Here is a 20,046-nt window from a genome sequence, read left to right on the forward strand (position 1 = left end):
CCACACTGTAAGGTCTTTCTCAGCACCATCTGTACCCGTCTCTGGGTAACGGACCCCTATCACCTCAGGACACCTGTAACCCCAAAACAGGAGATGCAGCCCTGGCCACCTAGTGGGATCCTCAGGGGGTAAGAGGTGGAGTGACCTCCATAAGTTCGAGATCCCAGAACTGGCTGTGCCACTTTTGTAAAGATGTGGTAACTGCAGAAGGCAGCTGCCAGGATACAATGGAAAACAGGAACCAGGCGGACAGCAGAGCTGAGTCGTGTCCTCTGGATGGGAGGACTCCAGTTAACCGACGGGGAGACTGCGGTGCTCTCAGTGGGCACGAGCCTCTCCTGGAAACAAGGTATCACCCTAGTGACTCTCCAGCTCCTTCAGGTAGTAACCTCCGAAGTTATTCAGCTCGCTGTTCCTGCTCTGATTCTCAGTTTACCCAGCCACCTTGTGATTATCATCTTGCTTCTGATTCTGACGATCACCTGCCCCAACAGGCCAGGCCACGCAGAATGTTCTAGTTTTGTGACATGTCTATTTCTCAAGCAATATCTTGGACAGTCTGTCTTTAATTTGGTGATTCTAAAATTAAAAATATTAATTTAAAAAAATTTTTATGACTTTATACCTGCATATAAAATTAAATGCAAAATGTGTTTAAATTCTTATAAGAAGCAGTTTTGTGTATAAATTTCACGCAGTTGTTTTACAGGTGAAATCAGTGAAGAGGTAGGTCACTGTGTTTTATTTATTTTATTTTTTTTAAGTTTATTTATTTATTTTGAGAAAGACAAAAACTAGACAAGTAGGGGAGGGGCAGAGAGAGAGGGAGACAGAGAATCCCAAACAGGCTCCACTGCCAGCACAGAGCCCGACACGGGACTTGAACCCAAGAAACTGTGAGATCGTGACCTGAGCCAAACCCAAGAGTCAGACGCTTAACTGACTGAGCCACCCAGGCACCCCTGTGTTTTAGATAAATACACTGGCATCAAGGTTTATACACTATTTGGACAAGGGGGGTGATACTGAATGTGCAAACTTGAGGTCCAGACACTGAGTCGCTAGAACCTCATCTAGACAATGAGCCTGGGTGAGGTCTTGCTCATGCTAAGCTGGGGGGCACCCTCAGAGTGTCTTTTATATCTAATAGCCATGACTTCTATGCAGGGGGAGAAAAATTTTTCTTTCATAAACTGAAAAAAATCTGAACTGGATTTTTATTTCTCTTTCCCATTCTCTTCTGAAATGAAACATTAAGTTTTAAAATCAGAATAAATCCATGATAGCACTGGGTTTGGAGAAGGGCACAATCAATAAACTGGGCCAGTGAGAAATTTATAGAAAATGGAAATCAAATGGAATCAGACTGATCAGAAACCCTTGAAAACAGAAGAATCTGTAACTGCATCTATGTGAAAGAAAAAGACCAAGAAAACAGGAAGAGTAGGGATTATCATTTGTCCTGAGAAAATACACCTCAGTAACCAGTAATGACCAATCTAGAATTTCAATGCCACTTAATATTTAAATAAACAAGAATCACTGAATATGCGATGAAAAGTAACACCGTGAAAGAGAAGCACGAAACTAACCAGAGAAAACCAACACTCTAGTAACAGTGATAAATGAAGAAGAAAGTCCTACATAAATATTGTAGATTATTGGAGTTTTGAGATGACATACTTTGTCTCCAAAAAAAAAAAAAAAAAAAAAAAAAAAAGAACAGGCTGCTATAATAAGTTACTCATTAGAATAAAAGTATAATTGCCAGGGAATCTCAATTTTAATACATGGCAGAAAGTAAATCTTGATGGGGATGAACACTATGAATAAGTCAACAGGGAAACTGAGTCAAGTGATCGTTCCAGAGGGCAGTGCTGAAAGGCACAATGCTAAACAGAAAAAAGAGAATGAAGGACAAAGGAGAAGATCTAGCAAGCGGGAGTTAAGAAAGCAAAGAAAGAGAAAAAAAGTAGCAAGAAACCTACAATTACATGCAATTTCCTTGCACTGAAAAACCGATTTCAGTTCTCAGAAAGACAGGACTACCCGAATGCAAAGCAGGGTAAATGAGAAGTTCAGGATCCAGCTGGTTACTGACAAGCTAATGAACTTCAAACATGAAGAAAAAGCCTTGAAGGCCGCCAGAAAGAAAACAAAGCCAAAGAGAACAAATTACCTACAAAGAAGTGAAACAAGTTCCCTAAAAACAAAGTATTTGAGGGCAGTGAAGGCACTCTGTATGGCACACACAGCCGCCTAAAACTCTTCGTTGGCACGTGGAAATACTGACACCACATCAAGGGTTTAGAAAATGTACCACTCATGAAAGTTTTCCCCAAAATGTACCTAAGGTTACCCTGTAGGTCTAGAAAAAGAAAAACAAGTACAACAGACAAACAGATTGGCTTCACGAAACAGTGGCGGGCACGAATACCAGTGTAATTTATAAGTAATGCTGAGAAAGGTCTTCTGATACTTGCTACAGTTGCTAAGAAAGAATCCCGAATTAGCAGGACCATGACGTTAAACTAAACTGAGGCAAAACCAAACTGGAACCAAGGTGCCGCTGTTTTGGGAGGTAGAGGGTGAGCGTGCAAAAGTGCGAGAAAGAGACAAATGGCGTTCTTAATTTGGAGATGTAGATTATAAAAACTAGTTAATTCGCAACTCAGATCTAAAAATATAAAGCTTACTAAAACAATAAGGGCAACACAGTAAATATGGCTATTAGTGTATAATAAAGGTGGCATCTTGTATTACTGGGAAAAGATACTTTCATAAATATAATTTCAAATAACCTATATTATAAATTATATAATAACTTAAATATTTATGTAATAATATATAATGCATAATATTATATAATGTATTATATAATAAAATGTAAATAATAAATATATTATAAATTATAAATATACTTTCATAAATGTTGGGATGACTGGATAGGCATTTGGGAAAAGATAAAATGGATACCCTCTGTCACACAACACACAAGACAAGATTCCAAATGCATCCGAGCAGTAAATTTTAAAAGGGAAACCACCCAAGTACTGGAAGAAACCAAGAGTGAAATCTCATAATCTAGGTGTGAGGAAAGGCTTCCTAACTATGACCCCAAATCAAATGTGCTAAGAGAAAAGATTGATAAAATTAGCTACATATGCATTTTTGAATGGCAGAAATACTAAGTACATTCAAAAAACAAACATGCTGTAATCACAGATAAAAGATGAATATTTCTTTTTTTTTTCTAATTTTTAATTTTTTTTTCAACGTTTATTTTTATTTTTGGGACAGAGAGACAGAGCATGAACGGGGGAGGGGCAGAGAGAGAGGGAGACACAGAATCGGAAACAGGCTCCAGGCTCTGAGCCATCAGCCCAGAGCCTGACGCGGGGCTCGAACTCACGGACCGCGAGATCGTGACCTGGCTGAAGTCGGACGCTTAACCGACTGTGCCACCCAGGCGCCCCAAAAGATGAATATTTCTAATCTGTGAAGAACTCTTAAAATGAGAACACGAAAAACATATCTGAAAATGGGCAAAACATGTAAAAGGACAGTTTGCAACCAAAAAAACCTAAATGACCCTTAACACACACTGATTTACTTCTAGAAAAAAGAATGAAGGGGTGCCTGGGTGGCTCAGTCAGTTAAGTGTCCGACTCTTAGATTTGGCTCAAATCATGACCTCATGGTCCCTGGGTTCAAGCCCCTCTTTGGGCTCTGTGCTGACAGTGCAGAGCCTACTTGGGATTCTCTCTCTCTTTCCATCTCTCTGCCCCTCCCCTGCTCATGCTCTCTCTCCCTCTCTCTAAAAATAAATAAACTTAAAACAGAAAAAAGAATACAAGTTACAACTATATTGGAATATCATTTCCCAGCTATCAGGCTAACAAAGCTTCAGAAGTCTGATAACTATTCTGTTAGAATTGTGTGGGGGAAACAGGCATCGTCTCTCCACTGCTGGTGAGAATGCTAAGTGGTACAACCCAACATGGAGATGAACTTGGCAATTTCTAACAAAAGTATACATACATTTATCCTTGGACCTAGCAATTTTATCTCTAGAAAGTTAGCCAAAAGGCACAATTTCAATAAAATGAAAACACTTGAAACAAAGTTATCCATTGCAACTTTATGATAGCAAAAACATGAAAGCAACACAAATGCCCGTACATTAGAGGTTGGTTGAATCAACTATGGTATACTCATAGAAACAAACAGAATGCCACTATGGAAAAAAAAATAAGGGAGATTTCTAAATATTGTCAAAGCATAATTATCAAGATATATTCATTGAAAAAAGCAAGGTGTAAAAGAGTATTCATAGCATGCTTCCTTTAATTTGTGAAATACTGGGCACAATATGTATCCACACACACACTGTTGTAAAAAGAAACAGGAAGGAATAATCAAGAAACTAATGAAATTGGTTATCATACAGGGGTGAGAACAGATTACAAACAGAGGGAAAGAGAATGAGAAGGTTTTTTCTTTTTTTCCAGGCTTTAACATGCCAATTAAAAAAAAAACTACGCTTTATTTTTTTTAAGTAGGCTCCATGCTCAATATGGGCTTGAACTTATGACCCTGACATCGAGAGTCTCAAGCTGTACTGACTGAGCCAGCCAAAGGCCCCTAAGAGTACTTTTAGGCTCACAGCACTATTGAGGGGAGAGCACACAGAAGTCCCACATAATACCCCCCCCCCCCCAACACACACACACACACACACACACACACACACACACACACATGCATAGCCTCCCGTTACCAACATCCCCATCAGGGTAGTACATCTGTTACACTCAAACCTACATTAGCACATTATTATCACCCAAAGCCCATGGTTCTCATTAGGGTTCACTCTTGTTGTACATCCTGTGGGTTTGGACAAAGGTATAATGACATGTATCCCTAATTATGGTATCATCAAGTATTTTCACTGCCCCCAAAATACTCTGTGTCCTGCCTATTCATCCTCTCATCTTGCCCCTGGCATCCACAGATCTTTTTACTGTCTCCAGCGTTTTTCCTTTTCCAGATGTCATCCAGTCGCAATCATACATTAATCATGCATTTAAATTTCCTCCATGTCTGTTCATGGCTTATTAGCTCATTTATTTTTAGCACTGAATAATACCCCACTTCTGAATGTACCACAATTTACTTACTTATTCACCCCCTGAAGAACATCTTGGTTGCTTCTACATTTGGCAATTATGAACACAGCTGCTACTAATATCCACTTGCATGTTTTTGTGTGGATATAACTCCTTTGGGTAGACAGCAAGGAGTGTGATTGCAAGATCATATGGTAAGAGTAGTTTAGTCTGTAAGAAACTGTGAAACTGTCTTCGAAGGTGGCTGTACCATGTTGCATTCCCATCAGCAGTGAACGAGAGTTCCTGTTGCTCCACATGCTCATCAGCATTTGGTGGTGTCAATGTCTTGGATTTTCAGTGTAGTGACAGCTCATTGTTTTACTTTGCATTTCCCCGATGATATGTGATATGAAGTGTCTTTTTTTTTTTAATTTTTTTTCAACGTTTATTTATTTTTGGGACAGAGAGAGACAGAGCATGAACGGGGGAGGGGCAGAGAGAGAGGGAGACACAGAATCGGAAACAGGCTCCAGGCTCTGAGCCATCAGCCCAGAGCCTGACGCGGGGCTCGAACTCACGGACCGCGAGATCGTGACCTGGCTGAAGTCGGACGCTTAACCGACTGCGCCACCCAGGTGCCCCTGAAGTGTCTTTTTATAGGATTATCTTACATCTGTACATCTTATTGTGAGGTGTCTATTAAGGTCATTGGACCATTTTATTATATTGTTTTCTTATTGTTATTTTAAGAGCTCATTATATATTTTGGATGATAATGCTTTATATGATGTGCCTTTTGCAGATATATGTTCCCAGTCTGTGGCCTGTCTTATCATTCTCTTGACATTGACTTTTGCAGAGAAGAAGTTTTCAATTTTAATGAAGCCCAGCCTACCCATGATCATGTTCATGTTTCCTTGGTATTATAGCTAAAAAGTCATAGCCATAGTCAAGATCATCTAGGATTATTTCCTATGTTATCTACTAGGAGTTTTACAGTTCTGTGTTTTACCTTCAGGTCTGTGATCTGTTTTGAGTTATTTTATGAAAGCTATAAGGTCTGTGCCTAGGTTTCATTTTTTTGCCTGTGGATGTGCAGTTCCAGCATCATTTTTGAAGACTTTCTTTGCTCCACTGTATGGCCTTTGTTCCTCTATCAAAGATCAGATGACCAGATTTATGTGGGTCTCTTTCTGGGCTCTCTATTCCATTCAGTTTGTCTGTTCTTTCACGAATACCACACTCTTTTCTCTTTTGATTACTGTGAGTCTCAAGTATAGTGAGTCCCACTTTGTTCTCCTTTGATATTGTGTTGAATATGCCAACTTTGAAAAAATCAACCTCGCAGACATGTGTTAAAATCCATCCATTTAAAGTGTACATCTTGATGAGATTTTGTTACATTTATACACTGGTATAATCACAATAAAAATACATAACATTTCCATCACCACATAAAGCTATCTTTTGCCCTATTTTGGTCACTTCAGTCCCCGGGCAACCACTGACATGCTGGCTTTCAGTGTAGATTAGGTCTGCCTTTTCTGAAACTTCATATAAATGGAATCACAAAGTAGATACTCTTGCATTTGGCTTCTTCCACTTAGAGTACATTTTTGAGAGCCACCTATATTATTAAGCCTGTCAGTAATCTATCCCCCCCCTTTTTTTTAACTGCTGAGTAGTATGTCCCTGGGTGGATATGTCACATTTTGTTTATCTGTTCATCTGTTGATGAACATTTGGGTAGCTTCCAGTTTGGGGCTTGCTGCCATGAACAATGATGTGCAGAATTTTTGTGTGGACGTGTTTTCCGTTCTTCTGGATAAATACTTAGGAATGAGATGTCTGAGTGGTATGGGAAGAGTAGGTTTAAGTTGATAAGAAATTGCCAAACTGTTTTCCAACTGTACATTCCCAACAGTAATGTATGAGAGCTCCAGTCGCTCCACATTATTACCAACACTTCTTGTCAGTCTTTTTAGGAGCAGTTCTAGTGGGGTGTATGGTATCTAATTGTGACATTAATTTGCATTTCTCTGATCACTAACAATACTGAGAATCTTTTCATGGGCTTACTGGCCTTTCATAGCTTATCTTCCATGAAGTATGTTGAAATACTTTGTCCTTTTATTTTTTTTATTGGATCGTTTGTCTTCTTATTGAGATGTAAGAGTTCTCTATGTATCCTGAATGCAAATCCATTGTCAGATACAAATACAGCAAATAATTTTTCTAGTCTATAGCCTGCCTTTTTGTTTTCTTTCTCCCTTTTTTTTTCTTTCTTTCTCTTTCTTTCTTTCTTTCTTTCTTTCTTTCTTTCTTTCTTTCTTTTTCTCTTTCCTTTTTGTTTTCTTAATATTATCTACTGAACTTCAGAAGTTATTAAAATTTTATGAAGCTCAATTTATCAATCATTTCCTCTTATGGCTCATGTACTTTTTGTGTCCTATCTAGTCCATCTTTGCCTAACCCAGGGTCACAGATAATCTCTCCTGTGCATTCATTTAGAAGTTTTTGACATAAAAAAGGAAAAAGAAAAAAGAAAAGGAAGGGAGGGAGGGAGGGAGGGAGGAAGGAAGGAAGGAAGGAAGGAAGGAAGGAAGGAAGGAAGGAAAAGAAAAGATGGTTTTGAATCTTAGCCTCGGCTTTTAGGGCCAGATCTTTTTAGTTATTTGTTTTGTATGGAGCAGGATAAATGTCAGGACTCACCTTTTCTCCATAAGGGTATCCATTTACTCCAGAATCGTATGTTGAAAAGATTGAGCATGGATCTGTGAGCCTATTTCTGAACCACGTGTAGTCATTTCACTGATCTGTATGGCTGTCCTTATGCCAGCACCACAGTATCTTGATTACTTTAGCTTTCTAGTAAGTCTTGAACTTAGGTTGTATTAGTTCCTTTCATTTGCATTAATTTTAGAGTCCATTTGAACTTTGGTTGGGATTGCATTGAATCTTTATGTCATTTGGGGGAAAACTGACATCTTAAAATTACTGAGTGTTCTGATTCATCAATCTGGTGTATTTCTCTCTTTAGGCTTTATTTAATTTCAGTGATGTTTTATACTTTCAGGATATAGGTCTTATAACATTTTGTTAACTTTATTCATTAGTATTTCATGATTTGGGGTCCTATCTTTATTGGATTATTTTAAATTTCAATTGTCAATTTTTGGCTGCTAGTATATAAGAATGTAATTGATTTTTATTGACCTTGTATCTTGCAACCTTACTAACTTCAATTATTATAGTGCTTTTTTTGTAGTTTTAAAGAGTGTTTTTTTACATAGATCTCATGTTTTCTGCTAATAAACATAGGTTTACTTCTTAATTTTTCATCTCTGCGCCTTCTTTTACTGGCCTTGCTGAACTGGCTATGATCGTTAGTGCAGTGTTGAATAAAAGCAGTGACAGCAGATATCCTTCCTTGCCTTGTTTTCAATTTTAGGGTATTTCCCTATTAAGCACATTCTTAGCTATAGCTTTTTCAAAGATGATTCTCACAATGTTGGAGAAGTTCCTTTTTATTTCTAGTTGGCTAAAATATTGTCATGATTTGGTACTGAATTTTGTCAAATGCTTTTGTGTGTGTGTGTGTGTGTGTGTGTGTGTGTGTGTGTACACATGTGTACTGAATTATATGGTTTTCTCATTCATTTTGCTCATATGGTGAATTACTGGGGTGCTCAGATGGCTCAGTCGGTTACGTGTCCAACTTCCGCTCAGGTCATGATCTCACGGTTCGTGGGTTCAAGGCCCACATCCGGCTCCGTGCTGACAGCTCAGCCTGCTTCGGATTCTGTGTCTCTCTCTTTCTCTCTCTGCCCTTCCCCTGCTCATGCTTGGTCTCTCTCTGTTTCCAAAGTAAGTAAACATTAAAAAAAAAGTATGATGAATTACTTCCATGGTAGAGTGTTAAACCAGCCATGCATTCCCAGGATAAGCCATACTTGGTCACGATGTAGTATCCTTCTTATATATTACTTTTATTCTTTTTACAATATTTTATTAAGAATTTTTGCATCTGCATGAGGGACATTGTTCTGTAGTTTTCTTGTGATGTCTTTCTCCGGTTTTGGTATCAGAGAAATACTAGTTAATAAATTAAGTTGCAGAAAGTTTCCTCCTCTTCTACTTTCTTGAAGAGTTTATGTAGGGTTAGTATCTTTTGTTCTTTGAATGTTTGATAAAATTCATCAGTGAAGCTATCTCCTTATTGGTTTTTTTTTTTGCATTGTTGTTTATTTTAAATAAAATTTTTATTTTAAAATAAAAAACCATAAAAGTTGCAAATAGTACCAAGTTCCAATATACCCTTCACTCAGTTTTCCAAATGTTAACATGTTACACAGTTATGGTACGTTTGCCAAAACTAGTAAGTTAAAATTAGTAAAATGCTCTTAACTCCAGACTTTACACAAATTTCACCTTTTCCCACTGATATTTTCTAGGATCCAATCCAGGATACCATATTGCATTTAGTATCGGGATGTTTTAAATTAGAATTCAACTCCTTTAACATACATTTTCTGTTTCTTCTTGTGTCAATTCTAGCAGTTTGTCTCTCTGTGGAAAGCTGTCAAATGCATTGACATACAGTTGTAATATTCCCTTATATCTTAATGTCTGTAGGATCTATATTAATCATCTGTATTCCATCCCTGGAATTTATCATTTGTATTCCTCTCTTGTTTTTGTGATCAATGTATCTAGAGATTTATCACTTTATTTTTTTCCAACTAACCAACTTCTGTTTTTACTGATTTTCCCTATTGTTTTTCTACTTCCTGTTTCATTGATTTCTGCTCTCATCTTTATTATCTTCTTATTCCTTCCACATATTTTGGGTCAGGTTTTTCTTTTTTCTTTTCTTTTCTTTTTTTTTTTTTAGCTTCTTGATGTGGAAATTCAGGCCACTGAATTTAAGCCTTTCATTTTTTCTAATAAAAGCATTTAAAAGTATGCCTTTCTTTCTCTGCACTACTTTAACTACATTACACAAATTTTGGCATGTTGTGTTTTCATTTTTATTCAGTTCAAAACATTTCCTAATTTCCTTGGCAGTTTCTTTTTTGACTTGTAGGATATTCATGTATTTTTTAACTTACAAATAGTTAGATATTCCAGATATGTTTATCCCACTGATTTCTAGTGCAGTACCACTGTGATCAGAACATACTATGTATAGAGGCGCCTGGTGGCTGTTAAGAGTCTGACACTTGATTTCAGCTCAGGACATGATCTCATGGAGGTTAATCAAGCCCTACATTTGTCAGGCTCCGCACCTGGCATAGAGCCTGCTTAAGGTCGTCTCTCTCTGCCCCTCCCCCACTCGTGCATGCTCTCTCTCTCTCAAAATAAATAAGTAAACTTAAAAAAAAAATAAAGAAGTGTACTTTGCTGTTACAACCATGTCAGTACTTAATACATTCAAAAAATAAAATTAAATAAGCAAATATAGGCAAAAACCCACATTAAATAAAAGTAGGACCAAATGAAAACAAACAATCCAAGTACCTTCTGAACACAGTACTCGGACATTCTACGCTCAGTGAAGTATATTCTGAGTATAAAAATAAATACAAAGAAATCTTTAAAACTTACTATTTATGCCCTTGGCTATACTGTGGGAATAGTAATCATGAAATTATTTTGTGCGCACTGTAGGACTGAGCTAATGAGTAAATACTGAAGTTGTGGAAACCAGTATTCGCATTATGGGAGATGGAAGATACAAACAGGGAATCTTCCCTGTGGTTTTGGATTAAAACTGGGGGTATCAGTTTGAACTTATGATTATGAGATCAGTATTTCCTGGCTGTCTTCTGAGGAGCCCAGGAATGAGGACAGTCCAACAGCAGTGAGTACACCGTGATGACCATAGTTTCTTTTTTTTTTTAATTTTTTTTTTTTCAACGTTTATTTATTTTGGGACAGAGAGAGACAGAGCATGAACGGGGGAGGGACAGAGAGAGAGGGAAACACAGAATCGGAAACAGGCTCCAGGCTCTGAGCCATCAGCCCAGAGCCTGACGCGGGGCTCGAACTCACGGACCGCGAGATCGTGACCTGGCTGAAGTCGGACGCTTAACCGACTGCGCCACCCAGGCGCCCCATGACCATAATTTCTAAATACCATTCACCACCAAAAGGAACTAAGAATTCTTGAAGAAATGGCTGAATCTGGTTTTGGACTAGAAAAGGACAACATGAACCTGCAACGTCTTGTTGTACCAGACACTGAGTAAATACAAGAAAACTGATGGGGCGTGTCAAATGATTTAGGAGTCAGCTTAATAGGGCTTTGCACTTGCCAAATTTGAGACAGTATGACCTTCCAAAAACACGCACTATAAATGATTTATATTTGATTTTTTTTTTAAAAGTGTCCATGTGTGGGGCGCCTAGGTGGCTCAGTTGGTTAAGCATCTGACTCCTGGTCTCCGCCGAGGTCATGATCTCATGGTTCATGAGTTCCAGCCCCACATCCGGCTCTGCACTGTCAGCACAGAGCCTACGTGGAGTTCTCTCTCTCCCTCTCTCTCCCCCCCCCCCCCCGCTCGCACTCTCTCTCTCTCTCTCAAAATAAATAAACTTAAAAAAAAATAAAAGGGTCCATGAGTACAGAGTGATACTCAAGCAAAATTTTAAAACCACCACAAAATCAACAACAAATGTTGTAGGGGTAGGGAGGGATCCCAACCAATTCTGGCAGAAATCTACAAGTAAACCTACACTCAGCTAGAAGGTCAGGTTGCTACAGGTGCTCAGAAGAGAGACATCCATGTCAGAATGGGAGAGGGTGGGAGAGGTTTTCTGGAAGAGGTGATGTTTGACATGAATCTTTAAGAAAGGGGCAGGAAGTACCCGTGTGCAGTAGAAGTAATCACTTTTGTAAATATTGACCCGGGCACAGATCATCAACTAGTGCTAAAACCACTGGGTGGAAGGTTGCTGGTGAACAGGACATTAATACTCTCACATTGTCACACCATAGGTTAAACTGGTTAAAAGGGGGGAAAGGCACTATTACACTAGGAAAATCTGGCAAACTCCAATTTAAATAGCCAATTCTGTCCTCACCAGTAACAATAAAACTGATGTCATATGCCTCCCAGTTTGATACCTTGTAACGAGCCCAATGTCACCTATGTAGTATTCTTGCCAAAAAATGTTTGGACTGAGTATAATCATGAGAAAATAATTAGACAAATCCAAACTGAGGGGCATTCCACAAAATGGCTGGGCTAGATGCTTCAAAAACACCAGTGTCCTGAAAGATAAGAAAAGCTGGCAAATGTTTTGGTTGGATCCTATATTAAAAAAAAATCTAAAAAAGATGTTGTTGGGGTAATTGCAGACATTTGAACATGGATATTAAATAATAGTGTTGTATCAATGGCACCATTTGGTTTTTTTTTTTTAGATCATTGTATTATGGTTATACTGGAAAATGCCCTTGTCTCTAGGAGATATATACTGAAGTATTTAGATGTGATGTGTTACTCCGTCTATAGGTTTCTCTCGAATGGTTAGGCAAAGTAATCTGTTTCTGTGTGTTTATACAGTATATGTGACAAAATCTAGTCACTGACATATCTAGGTGAAGGGTATGGTTATCATTACATTATTCTTGCAATGTTCCCATAAGTGTGGAAAATTTTTACATAAAGATGTGGGAAAAAATTAAGGATAGCTACAAGAATAGAAAAATCCTGTGTAATTTCCAAATAGTGAGAAGAGAAAAAGAAACTCAACCAATGGAGCAAAAGGCTGTAAAGGAAAATTTTAAAAGAAGCAATGAGAAAGTGTAACAAAATATTGAGCAAGATTATAGTATCTAGAACATCAATTTTTTGATTATATAAATGGATTATTTACCTTGTAAACCGCAGAGGCACTATGATTAGGTTAAAAAATCAGATTTACACTAAGAGACAAACCTTTTAGAAAAAAACATAGAAAGAGTAACAAAACAAAAAGAGAAGCAAAACAAAAAAAATAGGAATAGTAACTACATACTAGACAAAATAGAATTCAAGGTGAAAAACACCAGTTGCTAGAAAGGGTACATTCTGACAAAACGTACACACCATGAAAAAAACTCAGGAGTTTTCAGGATACCAAAATATAGCTTTAAAATATGGGAAATAAAAGCCAAGTTCAGTTTTAAAATCTCAGTGGGAGTTTGGAACAGTTGTCTTAGAGATCTCTTTTAGATCAAGTATGCAAAAATTAAGTAATTTATGGAGAATATGAATAAACCTGTTTCTCTAAGGGATAAATTTAGACATGTGTACGTAAGAGAGAGTACTTACAGAATGCTCTCAAAAAACGATATTGTTACTGATATTTTGCTAGGTCAGAAAAAGTAATGCTATTTAAAATATGTGATAACAGTAGTGTGGTTATATTTAAAGATCAGTCCTTGTCTTTTAGAGATACACTATTTTATGGACAGAATGATGCAATGTCAGAGACTTGCTCAAAACTGGAAGAGAGAGGAAAGGGGTAGGAAGGTGGTGAGTGGAGACAGTTAGCTGGTAGTTGAGAATTGCACTGGCTGGGTGACGGATACGTGTTTGTTCACTGCTCTTATTTCTATTTCTATGAATATATACGTTTGAAGATTTCCAAAATAAGAAATTTCTAAAAGGAAACTGCCAAGCACTTAAAATGAATAAGTGTATATCCAACCTGTGTGGCTTTCAGTAAAAGGATATTCATTATATCTATATTTACAGGAGAAGAATTAGAAAGTAACTTTACTGTGTGCTAACAGGCGTATAGTTAAATGACTCATGGAACAATCCAACGCAAAACGCTATTCAGCCATTCTGAAGGATGATGCACATTATCAGAAAGATGCACGTGGAAAATGTTCAAGATAATTAAGTGGAAAACCACATTGCAGGTTTCTCTGTCTCTGTCTCTGTCTCTCTGTTCCCCCAGCTCTTCCACACCGTCCTCCCACACAAATGGGGGAAAAGTCAGAAAAAAGATAGAGTCCAAACTCTGGAGGAATAAATCAGCAGGGGCAGAGGGACAGGCAGAGATGAAGATCTTTCCCTTTTTACTTTGCCTACTTCTGGATTATTTCTGTTATTTTCCAGCAAGCATGTATTTTGAAACTGGAAGAAAATGTTCATAAAAAGGGAAAGCAGGGGTGCCTGGGTGGGTCAGTCGGTTGAGCGGCCGACTTCAGCTCAGGTCATGATCTCGCGGTCCGTGAGTTCGAGCCCCGCATCGGGCTCTGTGCTGACAGCTCAGAGCCTGGAGCCTGTTTCAGATTCTGTCTCCCTCTCTCTGACCCTCCCCCGTTCATGCTCTGTCTCTCTCTGTCTCAAAAATAAATAAACATTAAAAAAAAAAAAGGGAAAGCAATCTAAATTGTGATTTAGCAATTCCTCTTTTTTTTATTTAAAAATTTTTTAAATGTTTATTTAGTTTTGAGAGAGAGACAGAGTATGAGTGGGGGAGGGACAGAGAGAGGGAGACACAGAATGCGAAGCAGGCTCCAGGCTCTGAGCTGTCAGCACAGAGCCCGACGCGGGGCTCAAACTCACGGACCGCAAGATCATGACCTGAGCAGAAGTCAGAAGCTCAACCGAGCCCCCAGGAGCCCCTAGCAATTACTCTTCTAACGTGGCCTGTCTTTCCACTTGGATTCGCTCTCTGAAATGTCTTGTTTATTTTTTGAGAGCCAGTTTATGCCATTTTAGCCTACATAACTAAGCATGCCGTGAGGACAGAGTAGGAGTTAGGTGAGGCTATTTACCCCCACCACGCCCCGCCATGATCCTGACATAAAATTCTATAGTTAGCATTCTGAATATTCCTAACATGTAACAAGCAATGACCTCCAACGATTTGTGGATCCTTGTTATAAGTAAGCTTATTAATTAATATCTGCATAAGGTTCGTCAATTCAGGTTTCACAGGGCCAAGGAATTTGGAGTATGCAGACATTGGAGAGCACGACCGTTGGTATAACATTCTTTTCTATGCATCTCTGATGACTGAATATATATGGGGATCACCGTAGACAGAAAACCAGTCTCAATGGAGTAATAGCTAAAAGGAGGACAAGGATGTTCTACTCCAGCACTTTCCATTTAGAGGGAAGAAGAGGTGAAACTGCATGCCAAGCATGTCTTGCTGCATATACTGGCAGGAAGATCACAGGTTTCAAGGTTCCAGTGAAACTCAGTATCACAGCCCTCTTCCTAACACAGTTATTTGTTTTTTGTAAATTCTTCCAGGTCTTGTTACTGAAGGTTTCTGTTTTTAATTACTAGATCTTTGGAAATCATTGTCTTGACATACAAAATACTCCCTGGGATATAGAATATATTCAGTAAATTGCTGGCTATAAAATGAACGAACAACATTCCTTAATAGAACTCTGTAATAGAAGCCTGAGATTTTGGTAAAAGTGAGATAAGGGACTTCTTATCCAAAAGAGGGACTAGACAAACTATTCTGGTTTGTCTCCCTAACCTCCTCCTCTCCTAAACCTCCCTAGATTCATCATCTAATGATGCATTTAATTTACATCACATCTCTTATTGGCGGAGCCAATTCGGTCCCTAGTACCTGTTGTATTAAATGTATAAAGAGGATAAAATGTGGCAATTGATTATGATGATGCAGCTTCAGTTTGGTAGAGGAAGTAGGTGGAAACATGAGTAAAAATGCCAATATTTGCGGTGCCTGGGTAGCTCAGTCGGTTAAGCGTCCAACTCTTGATCTCAGCGCAGGTCATGGTCTCAAGGTTGGTGGGATGGAGCCTCGTGTCAGGCTCTGTGCTGACCACCTGGAGCCTGCTTGGGATTCTCTCTCTCCCTCTCTCTCTGCCCCTCTCCTCTTGCATGCGAACATATGCACATGCTCTCTCTCTCTCTCTCTCAAAATAAATAAATAATTTCCTAAAAGGCCGATACTTTACACAACTCGGAGAACACACATGACCTGGGGTAAAGCAGCATAATGATGGATGCTAGGTAATCATCAGTGGTTGGGGATGATATTCATGGCATCCTACAACTTACATACCATAGTGTGGAGGCTGGATGTCAGAATAATTAAAGTGCCTTAGGTATTTGAGCATGTTTTCTTCATTCATTTAATCCTCACAACCACCCTGAAAGGTAGTCATTGTTAATCCCACTTTGAAGATGAGGCTTAGAGAGGGTGGCTCCAACACCAGGTTATAGCACATGCACCAGACAGAGCTTGGGAACTTACTGAAGTCTGCCTACTCTAAAATCTGGGCCTTTTCCAGGTTATATGAATACTGAGTCCTGCAATGGGACCAGGTAGTTTATGACAATGGACCCAGTGTTTTTCAAATGAAATAATAGAAGGTGAGGCTTCTTTTGCACATAAAGTGCAGTGCCACTGGCCTCAGAGCCAAGGCACAATTGAGGCACTGAATGAAGCTGGTAGGAGAGTAGAAATCGCTCAGGGAACAGCCTACATGTGGCTTGGTCTTACGGGGCACGTGGAGGCTAGTGTTTTTCTTAAAATAAAATTTTTTTTTAATGTTTATTCATTTCTGAGAGAGAGAGAACACAAACGGGAGAGGAGCAGAGACAGAGAATGGAGACACAGAATCCAAAGCACACTCCAGGCTCTGAGCTGTCAGCACAGAGCCCGACGTGGGGCTTGAACTCACAAACCATGAGATGGTGACCTGAGCCGAAGTTGGAAGCTTAACCGACTGAACCACCCAGGCGGCCCATGGAGGCTAGTGTTCTAAATGCAGATGATGACGCTTTGCTTTCCGGGCAGGAAACCAGGGCAGTGACTAGGAGGCTCATGTCCTGACAACTGTGGGTATTCTCACCCGGCTAAAAGTAGATCATCTGGTTTTATTACTTAGGGATATTATTTTTCTGATCATAAATTAGACTCTTCCTCTGATAAAAATGTGATTCATCTTGATAACAACCTGCGGACAGTTTACTCTTTTAGAAGGCTAAGAGGATCCCAGGATCGTATGTAGAATTTAATTTAGTAAGAAATATGCAAGTAATAAGATTAAGGTTAGCTTAATTCACGCTCTTATGTTTAAATGAGGGTTTAAAAATAAATAAGATACTTTGGCAGAGTAACTAAATCCATAGGGGCTTTCCATCTGAACCTCACTCAGCCGGTGATGGAAATAATCTCCCTTGAATTCTAATAGAATCATCTTGGTGTCTTGTATTGTCTAATACTTCTAAAATGTTTTGAAGATATTCTCTGCAGTACTACCTATAAGAACAAGAGTAGAGAAAGATCCAGATGCTCAACAGCAGGCAAATGATTAAATAAATATGGTGTATGCACTGCATTCTCATGAAGTGAATCAAATATAACTTTAAAGACTATATGGAATGAAAAATATTCGTGAGTAGAATTCAAACTAGCATGTATACTAAGAGGACAATGATGTAAAATTATGGATGAATGGGGAAAAATATATGAAGATGAAAAGAGTTGTATTGTGAGTTTATGACATTACTTTTTAAAATGAAAATTTGGGGCGCCTGCGTGGCTCAGTCGGTTAAGCATCTAACTCTTAATTTTGGCTCAGGTCATGATCTCCTGGTTTGTGAGATCAAGCCCTGCACTGGGCTCCACAATGACAGCGGGGAGCTTGCTTGGGATTCTCTGTCTCCCTCTCTCTCTTCCCCTCCCTTGCTCATGCACGTGCTGTATCTCTTTCAAAATAAATCAATACACGTAAAAAAAAATTTTTTAAATAAAATGAAAATTAAAAAAATAATAGATCCCACAATATTGAAAAAGTGGTTTAAAAGACCATCCATGAAGAAGAAACATAATTCAAAAGTATTGGCAATTGGCAATACACACACACACACACACACACACACACACACACACACATTTATATGTATATCAGAGATGTCAAAAAAATTGAACTAAGAGACTTAAATTCGGTTTTATGTTTTTTGTTTATGTCATAGAATGGTGCATTGATAGATGTGGAAGATCTTTAACAGGACTTCTAAATTATTTTTCTTGTCTTTAATGTTCTTGTATGTGAAGTGATATTATGGCCTTCTCCTTTGATAATATTTTCTACACATAGTTATATTTTTTGAACAGAAGTGGGAACATACTGAACAACAGGTTAGTATCCTACTTTATTTCATTTCATAGTACCCCCTGAGAGGTTTTTTCCATGCCCTTTTCCCCATGCCTAAAACTATATTCTTGGAAGTAGTTTTAATGGTTGGTTAATAATTCTATAATTTATTTAGCTATACTACTCTTCCTTATTACAAATAGTGCTGCATTGCATATCCTTGGACATGAATCTGATTGTCTCTGATTATTTTTTTTAAAGTCCTATTAAAAAATCTATTTTTTCTCCTGAAACCAATACCACACTGTATGTTAACTAACTTAAATTTATTTTATTGTATTTTTTTATATTTATTTTGAGAGAGAGAGAGAGATAAAGAGAGAGAGATCATGAACGGGGGAGCAGGGGGCAGAGAGAGAGACAGAGATAAGCACAAGCAGGCTCCACACTGTCAGCGCAGAGCCCAGTGCAGGGCTTGAACCCACAAACTGTGAGATCATGACCAGAGCTGAAATCAATAGTCAAATGTTCAATGGGCTGAGCCACCCAGGCACCCATTAACTAACTTGAATTTAAATTAAAAAATAAAAATAAATAAAAATAAAAATGCTAGTTTTAAAGGTTTATTAAGGTCTAATTTACATAAAGTAAAATTCACTCAATTTAGGTTTATAATTAAAAAAATTTTTTAATGTTTATTTTTGAGAGAGAGAGACAGAGAGGGAGAGAACGAGCAAGGGAGGGGCAGAGACAGAGGGAGACAGAATCTGAAGCAGACTCCAGGCTCTGAGCTGTCAGCACAGAGCCTGATGCGGGGATGGAACTCACGAACTGCGAGATCATGACCTGAGCCTAAGTTGGATGCTCAACTGACTGAGCCACCCAGGGGCCCCAGATTTAGGTTTATAATTAATGAATGTGGATAAATATATAGTTTAGCAACCGCAACAACATCAGGTGGGAGAAATATCCCTCAACGTCTACTTTTCAGCCTTGGCTACAAGAGAGTGAATATTAAAACTATGGGGAGAGGAGGAGAGGGTTCTTGTTTTCTCTTTTCCCATACTAATCTCAACGTATGCATTTAATCAGTATTTCACGCCTCTCTCTCTCTCCCTCACACACACACATGCTCAGCTCAGGAAAATCAGTATTGCCATTTTCAATCCATCTACACGTCTAAAATGACCCACTTAACATATGAGCAATGCTTTGCTATAGCTACCTGTAGAAGTAAAGACAGTCAATGATTGTGATGCCGTCTCACCTAGTTAACAACCAAAACTAAAAACCCACAATCTCCACAACAGAGTCTGCATACTTGCCTTATTAACTCTGATTTTCCCTCAAGCATCAGTCTTCCAGTTGATTTTACACGTGTGCATACACATATATGAGTGCACACACACACACAACCGAGCTCCACCCGCAATTGAGAATCACTGATGATGAGAAATGATTTAGGTAGAGCCAAAGAAAAAAGAAGTATGGTTTTGATAGAGAAAAACATCTGTGAAGGCAAGTAAGGGGGGTTAGGTAGTTAAGAAAGAGAATTATGGCCAAGCCTTCCCTCCCTATTCCTTAGGATGAAGGTCATCGGTAAACTGAAATTTGATCAGTTTGATCAATCACTATGCCCCAGAATAACCGTGTCTTTCCTCCTTGCACATATGGGGTTTTGTTTCAAATGTTCCATGCCAAGGAGAGGCCACAGCCCATGATCTGTATGTCTGTTCTAACCCTGCTGTGCCTTCCTCACCCAACCCTACTTTACCATGCTCCTACCAGTCAGAAATACCAGTGCTTTTTGCTCCAAGGATGCTGTGAGTTTTAATG

At 38.6% G+C, this 20,046-nt stretch overlaps 1 protein-coding gene across 4 annotated transcripts in view; it reads right to left on the minus strand.

Moving 5' to 3' along the window:
• The window catches only part of TCAF1 (TRPM8 channel associated factor 1), a 54,381-nt gene that overhangs the window by 10,623 nt on the left and 23,712 nt on the right, over positions 1-20,046 (minus strand). The gene's annotated exons all lie outside the window — the stretch shown is intronic.

This window comes from Lynx canadensis, chromosome A2 (assembly GCF_007474595.2).
Source record: "Lynx canadensis isolate LIC74 chromosome A2, mLynCan4.pri.v2, whole genome shotgun sequence".
Lineage (NCBI taxonomy): Eukaryota > Metazoa > Chordata > Mammalia > Carnivora > Felidae > Lynx > Lynx canadensis.